The sequence below is a fragment of the Hibiscus syriacus genome, unplaced genomic scaffold (assembly GCF_006381635.1).
Source record: "Hibiscus syriacus cultivar Baekdansim isolate YM2019G1 unplaced genomic scaffold, ASM638163v2 tig00110045_pilon, whole genome shotgun sequence".
NCBI classification, from domain to species: domain Eukaryota; kingdom Viridiplantae; phylum Streptophyta; class Magnoliopsida; order Malvales; family Malvaceae; genus Hibiscus; species Hibiscus syriacus.
In genome coordinates this window covers 1-8,625 of record NW_024062575.1, presented here as the reverse complement: position 1 = coordinate 8,625, position 8,625 = coordinate 1, and the positions used below count along the sequence as shown (strand labels likewise).

General features: G+C 36.3%; 2 pseudogenes; one reads left to right on the top strand and one right to left on the bottom strand.

The window, feature by feature from the left end:
* Positions 1-1,493: 1,493 nt before the first annotated feature.
* LOC120213943 lies at positions 1,494-6,057 on the bottom strand (annotated as a pseudogene).
* A 1,037-nt stretch (positions 6,058-7,094) lies between these two features.
* LOC120213983 lies at positions 7,095-8,612 on the top strand (annotated as a pseudogene).
* Positions 8,613-8,625: the final 13 nt, after the last annotated feature.

The window sequence follows — 8,625 nt, the reverse complement described above, 5'->3', positions numbered from 1 at the left end:
TTAAAAGTTCATAATACACAATTCACACAAAATTAGTGATTTGAAGTTAGTTTTAAATATAAATATAAATATTTGGATAATTTATATAATTAAAGTTATTTTCAAAAAAATATTAAAAATATTAATATCGATGATGATTTTTACGAAACTCGTATCGACAAATTAATAAAGATTATTTGAAAAAATTAAAAACTTAAAAGTACATAATACAAATCTAAGAAAAAAATTAAGGATTTAAATTAATTTTAAGATAAAATATTAAAGAACATAAATAAAATATAATTTAAACTATATATATATATATTAAAACTATTAAGTCGGCTCGGGTACCCGATTATAAAAATCGGCCTAGACCCGGTCCAACTACTAGAAAAAATCACGGGTCAGATACTTTGTCCGATCGGTATTTTTAAAAAAAAGTACTCGATTTTGTAAATTTAGGTCTGCAGGTCGACAAGCCAAATCAACCGAATCAGATATTTTGAATACCCACGATGGACGACTTTCATGGAGGAGATGGTCATGAATGGTAATGTCGTTAACAGTAATATGCTTAAAGTGATGCAAGTTTTGCTTTCCATCTTGCAATATCTATGCATTGTTGCTCTTGTAATCTTGGTATGGTTCTACACGATGTAAACCTTCTTGGTTCCGGTTTCATAATCCTCGTATTAACCGAAGAGATGCTCTCCCTCTCGTCTTTTGAACTACTCCTCAACGTTTCCTTCTTCACAATCGGATTGTTGTTCGTGTTGGCTCCGGTACACCAAACGTTAACGAGGTCAATCAGCTCAGATTCCGTATGGGCAGTAACACATATTTTAAGATCAATGTTCAACATCTTAAGTTTCAATGATTTGGTTCGAGCTAAATCTGTTTGTTGTTCATGGAACTTACTTGGAAACGAGCTGGTTTCAACGATGCCATGACTCATGCTACCTTCCAAGAACAGGTTGAAGAAGTTGGTGGTATTGATGCCAACAACAATGGCGACCATGGGTCTTTGAATCTCGGAGAAATCGTCTTTACAGCTTGAAAATGGCGCCGAAGGAGTTTAGTGAATGTTGTTGCTGCGTTGGTTCTCACATGGATGGTTACTTTTCTAGCAAGAGAGGCAGTCTCGTTTCTGTTTAACCCTTTCAAGCAAGTGAAGATCGAACCCCCTTCTGTCGATCGTCTGCTAGGGTTGAAAAAGATGTTAAGAGAAACAATTCTAACCAAAAACTAGAAGACAACGACAATGGAAATTATGGTCTTGTTTTGTTGTGTAATAATGGGGAGGAGATCGCATCTTATGCAAGTGGAAACAATTATTCGACCGTTCTCGACGATAGTCGTTCTTGATGATAGTCATCCAACTTATCAAGATATCATATGCCACGGAAACTAATCTCTACATTTCTTGCATGAATCCACTGATGATGAACCATGATACAACAAGATCTTACAATGATAACCCCAGTACAACCCAACATAAGCCTCCATTGTTTTGACATTTTATGTTTTATTTTTCAGCCTCTGGTTAGTCATACGACTCATACATTGAACTTACACAAGTCTTACTGCAAAAACTCTCTTGGATCAGTGACATAACCGGTCAAAGCAGATGCCGCTGCGGTATATGGAGAAGCAAGATATATCTGGCCTTCCTTGTGCCCCATCCGACCCGGAAAGTTCCTGTTCGTTGTCGACACACAGACCTGCGATGGCGATCCCAGTAAAATTCCTGTACGCATGTTCGAGTATGGCTGAAGGTATAGTAAAAAAACTAATTACCTTAGGTTCGTTCATTCGTGCATATGTGTCTTTAGGGCCACCCAAACAAGCACCGCAGCTAGGGCTTGCAGGTGTATCACAGCCAGCTTCTTCGAAAATCTGGGACATCGTCTTTCCACCGGATCCAGGTACAGGAAGAGTATACAAGTCCAACCAAACCTACCAATTTTAAGGAGTTAAAACGCACATTCGTTTATCACTACTTGTTCGATTCTAAATGCAAATAGGATAATGTTACTTTAAATGATATCGAGTAAACACCTTTTGTGTAGCAGGGACAAGGAATGTAGGAACTTTGACCTTCTTTCCCTGCAGGTCAAGCAAATTAAAGTTTTTCAGCCACAGCTTGATATTTGTTATCGTCCCTACATTATGCAACAATTCATTGATCTCTCCGGATGAGGAACGGGAATGTATGACTCTTACCGAAGCTAGAAAGAGTTTAGCAGCAGCAAGAAAATCTTCGGTTTTTCCACCAGTACAAGATCCAATATATACTCTGTCAATTTTAACATCTTTGCATTCTCTTGCCAAAGCACGATTATCAGGAGAATGTGGCTGCAAAATACATTTAAGAAATCAGTCGATTGTACAGACAGACACACGGGAAGTAAAACAACGAAGATAAAGATAAAAGCAACTTTGCGAGATGATCTAAAATGGGGTGACGGGGGCAGGGCCGTAGATAAAGAGGAGCTCATCACTTGATATGATAGAGATAACCCACCTTAGCCACCAATGGCTCCAACTTTGAGATATCAAATCTGTACTCGGAAAGAAAACTGAAAGCCAGGACCAGAAGATATTAATTGCATAAGGACTCGTCTCGATACAGTTCCAAGCATGAAAAGCTACAATAAATATCGCCCATAGAAGAACATAATACATCCTATCTCCATCCCTAATACCTTATTATATAAGAAAATGTGCTCTTTATTAACCATTTAATCACAAAAAATATACCTTGCTTGTGCATCGCTGTAAGCCGGTTCATATGGCAGAGATGTTTTATCCTGTGCAAAGCAAAAGATATTAACCCGTAATGTAGGCGTGAAAGCAGGCAGTAGACGTTAAATGAAATCAACATGGTTCAAAAGTAGATATCGATCCAGGCACTGAATTGGGACAAACATACTCAATGAAGTTTCCCTCACCTCAAGGTACTTAAATGTCGTACTCATACTTACATAAATCGCTCATTTGGCCACGATCTACGTACTAAACGTTGCGATCCAAAACGTGGTACGAACGCGTTCGGATCGTTTCAAATCGCAATTCGGTACATCGTAGTTTTGCAGCATGGATAAGAGAGATGCAATCAGAAAATAAAGGGATTGGGGGTTTGAGAGAGAAAAAATCAGAGGGGAATAAGAGGGAGAGGGGAAACCATTCGGGAAAACCAGAAAAAAAAACAGTGAGTTGAAGAACCTTACCTTAGGTGTTGTCATCGTGGCCTCACCCAAACTAGAAGAGCCCATCATCGTTGTAGTCAGTGTTTTAAAAAGCGAAAAGTTGCTCGGGTCTGGGGCTGTGAAGAGTTTCGGCCATGCGGGTGTGAGGAGTAGAGGATGAAGAAGAGAAGAGGTTCAAAACGACGCGGGGGAAGGGATTAGGTTTAGCATAAATTATCTATTTTTAGGTTAAATTTTAAAAGCTTTAGATAGTTTGGTTAAACACTGTCGTTTAATTGGGGTCTAGGGTGGTCCATTTTTGTTGTGTGGGTTTATTCCTAAAGGAGCCATGCTTTTTTATTCAATTTATTTTAGTCCTTAAATCGGATTTATGCATATTAGATTTGAGTTTTGAATTATTTTGTGTTTATGTTTTGGTCCCTATGTTATTTTACTTGGATTTGCATAACTTTCTACATTTCTAAATTTCTTCTATAATTGATCTCTATCTAAGAAACGGGTACATCGTACCAATTTATATGGTACATCGTACTGGAGCGATCCGAAAGAAGTCTACCCTCGTACCAAATTTTAGGGACCTAGCGAATTGCGATCCGTTCCACGTTTCCGTACCGAGCGTACCGCGATCCATGTGACTATGGTCGTACTATCAGATGGAACGACTCCATTCTTTCCCCCTGCTTCAACACCATATTGCATAACGTCATCCGTTCTTTCATCTACCCGATACAAGTAAGCAGAAAATTAAATTCATGATTTTCCTCCACAAGTAATCATACTATCTCAAACGTTTTTCTAAGGAACTAATGTTAAAAGTTAGGTGAAAATTTGAGGTTCACTTACATTTAAACTTTCAACAGTTGTTCCAACAACTCCATGGATTTATATGTTGCACCGGCTACAGATATTTCACCAATGATCTGCTCAGCGGGAACCATTTTAGAAAAAACATACGGAGAGAATGAATAACAAAAGAATGCCCACAGGAACATAATTATGACTTCAAGCTTGTCAAAATGGAATAATTGCCCAAAAGTATACATCTTACCTGCAAAATCAATCCTTCGCAAGCAGATAAGGAGGCATTTCACCATCCATTACAAATCTCAAAGTGGTGGGACCTGCAATCGAATATGCAACAGAATACCACAAATTAATCGTAATTTTGTAAGTACCAGCCTTCAACTCATACAAGTTGTAATTTTGTAAGAAAATGCCATGATGGTCTATAAGATTAAACACATGCCTAGAGCAACGAACATGAAGAAGACAGATCATCAAAATCAAATAGCTAAACTTCGTCAAAAATCCTTCAATGAATTTGGATAACAGAGTTGGAGCACCTTAAAACTCTCATTCAAAAAAAGAACATCTATAACTATATGGTACGCATAATGCTACTAACCGAAAGTAGCCAAAACTAATAGGAAACCAAATGAAAAATCAAAATGCACCAAAAACACACGCACCGCATGCACATACATTTTTTAATAAAGTAAAACATTAAAGTAAAATTAATAAACCTTTAGCAGAAGATTGCCGGTGCCTAATACAAAGCCAGCATCTGTATTTCTAATTCCAGTAGCAAATCGACCAAATGCTCCGGCAGTACAGGTGTGAGAATCCATCCCTAATAAAGCCTGAAGGCAGAGATAGAAGATAATACCAGCTCGAGAGCCTGACACATGAATAAAAGTTTTACAAATCAATAATTATGGTAGGGAATTGATACCTCTCCAGGCCTGCAGTGACCCTCTTGGGCAAGTGCAACATGGCATACTCCTTTATAATCAGGGTTTGCCTGCAATGTTATGAATTAGGATTCAGCTCAATGAGCAAAGAATACCCCTAGTTCTTCAGAATATCGGACTAGAAATGAGTGACAATATAACGAGTGCCATACCTTAAAATTACCAAGATCTTTTATATCATAAAAATACTTAATATTTGCTCCGCCCAGAAATCAAATATCAACATTACGATTCGCTCGTTCATCACTGGTGAATATGTAATGGTCAGGTAAAATAACAACCTTTTCACGATCCCAAACCTTCAAAACCAAAAGGATCGTACAAGGTTAATGAATTCAGCCACAGCAAAAGACACACAAAGAACTAACAGCAGTGACATAGCTATTGTTACTTCATGAAATCAAAATTACAATTTCAGAATGCTAATTATTTTAAGCTAGAGCTCAAATGCGCAATTATGCACAAACTATCCAACAAGTAAGATAGAAGATGAACAGAATACCTTTGCATTTTCACCAAATTCTTTCTTGAAGATACCAATGGAACCAGGACCACAACATCATGTGTCATCAAAATATCAACATTAACCCAAACATTATCACCTGGACTCAACTGTGGCTTCTCAGAGGCTCTTGCAAGAATCTTCTCTGTCATTGTCATTCCAGTCTTCACCTGAGAAAAAAAACCCAACTTTTTCATAAATCAACAAAAACCCATTAACCTATCAATGAAGATTAAAAAGTGAAAATTAAATATAAAAAAAAGGAACTAACAGAGCCAGTGGTAGCTGGTTTACGCTCAGATTGCTGGGGTGCCATGACAGAGAGATTTTCTTCGAAACTTGTTTATTGCATTTCTGAATGGCAATTTGAGATGTTGAGGGAAAAGCAGAAAAGCCTGAACCTTTCTGGCCATAAAAAGGGGTTTTCTTTTTCTTATTAGTCAAAATAACTACACCAATCAAGATCATAAAATGGGTAATTGAAAGCACTGACCTTGTTCCTGATGAATGAAGAAACTGGGGAAGGAGAAATCAACGAGGAAGCCATCAGATTCAGCTCTTAGTTACTTTACCAGGGAAGCGGTAAAAAAGGGACATTGTAGTTGATTTTGTGTTTGTTTCTGGAGAAAAATAAAAATAAAGAAGGAATAGAAGCGGCGCGAGCAGAGAGAAATACACACGCAAAAGTACACCAGCTCTTCACAAAATGATATACCACTTAAGCACTTTGGATGAATTTTCAAAAGTCTAAGTGTAAACTACATTTTTTGTCACTCGACTTCATCTATTTCTATTTTTCTCGATCAACTTAAAATATATTCAATTTCATCATTTTTTTTTTAATTATTTATGCTTTGATGACTCAACTGTTAGGTGGCGTTTGGTTCGCTGGAATGTTTTTGAGGGAATTAGAATATGTGAAGGAATTAGAATCTGAATTGAAACCTGTTTAGTTGGCAGGAAATTGAATTGGAATCCAATTTTATTTTTGGTTCGCAGACATGTCAGATGAATTTGATTTCTATGATGTAAAATGACAGAATTACCCTTCTTGTTTTTTTGCTTAATTTTAGTTTGTTTTATAACTTACATGTAGTAATATATTATAAAAATTTAAAAAATATTAAATTTTCATTTTATTGATTGATTATTTATTTTAATAAATTATAAAAATTATACTAAACATCATAAGTTAAAATCATCCTAATTAGGATGGCTATAGGTCGGATTTTTGGTCGACCTGACCCGACCCGAGAACAATGGAACCTCCACCGAGACCCGACCCGAATATCACACTTAAAAAAACCCAACCCGAACCCGACCCGAATATCACACTTAAAAAACCCGACCGACCCGAATATCAAACTTAAAAAACCTCGACCCAAACCCGAATTTAAAAAAAAATCAACCCAATCCCAAAATTTTTTGAAAAAAACCCGACCCGACCCAAATATCACACTTACAAAACCCGAACCCGAACCGAATTTTTTTTTAAAAATTCAACCCGAATACCAAAAGATTAATGAGAGTAGTATGGTCAAATTTCACATCCCTCCTCCAAAGAATTTCAATTCTATCATGTTATGGGAAATTTACTTTCCCTCCCTTGATGGAATTGGATTCCAATTCCCCCTTTGAAAACTTGAACCAAACATGGAAAAGTGGTAGAATTAGATTCTAATTCCCCTTAATTCCAAAGGATTCCAACGAACCAAATGCCACCTTAGTGTCTAATGGTAGCACCAAAACGCTGTGTTCTGAAATTTCTTATTCTAAAATTTCTTATAGTTTTAGATAAATTACTCATTTAGTACCTAACTATCAATTTTAGTCTATTTTAGTATCTAAACTTTCAATTTTTCCAAATATATCTAACATTTAGTTTTCATTTCATTTTAGTATTACGATGCTCAAAATTTAACAATTTAACACCTATACTATAAGTTTTAATCCGTTTTAGTACCTAAACTTTTAATTTTTTTCAAAACTTAATGTTAAATTTGAACGAGGGTACTAAAATGAAACACAAATTAAAGTTTCTAACGAAAAAGTACTAAAATGAAACAAAAATAAACTCTACATATGGTTTTGAAAAAAAGAAAACTTTAAACACTAAAGGGTCGTTTATTTATTGCTGAATGGAACCATTCAGTGTTGAATGCTGAACCGTTCAGCATTCAGCGTGTTGATTCTCACATCTGAATGAAGACTATACTGATGAAACATCAAAACACTGCTAAATGATTCAGCATTAAAGTACATTTTGAATCATTAAGCACCCGGTATTTTACCATAATACATATTTTTTCACATGTCTTAAAATCATATCTTATAATAATAAATCATTATGAAGGTAAAATGAAAATATTCATAATTCAGATTGTACATTCAGAACCATTATCACAACATGTCACATTCAGAGCCAATTCATACAGAGCCTTGAATCTTCAGGCCATTGAATCATTCAACGCTTAATCATTTTATTTTATCAAACAGCCCCTAAAACAAACCAAAACTATACTCTAGGTACTAAGTGTAATTTACCCTATAATTTTTATCCTTTTCTTCTCAATGGCTGAAATTTGTCATCCTTTATAACCTCCTTATAGTTCGAATATGAAAAAAAATATTTCATATTAGTAAATCAAAAGGGAAATTCGGATTACGACACATATCGTCGGACAAAACTTCCCTCGAAGACATGGTCATATGAATGCTAATGTCGTTAAACGCTATGTTGTTAAGGTAATGCAAGATTCGGTTTCCATCTTGCAATATTTGTGCAGTGTTGCTCTCGTAGTCTTTGTCGAAAACCCTATTGCTTCTCGAGGTAAGCCTTGCGGTTCCGGTTCCATAATCCTTGTATTAACCGAAGAGATGCTCTCCCTCGATCGTCTTTCGAACTACATCCTCCATTTCCTTCTTCATAACCGGATTGCTCGTCTTGGCTCTGTATACAAAAGGGGCAGTAACCATTTCACTTTTCTTGCTCCATCTTTTCCTCCACAACTATTCCGGTTCCACGAAGACCTTCGGGGGCTCTTAAGAATCCCATCTTAACCACCTATATTACCTTAACGCTTCCATCATCGCTTTGGTTTTCATAGCACATCGATTACCTTCCAGGGTACACGTTTTCACAACTGTGCTATTTACGTTTACAAATCTTCCGTTGGCACCACTG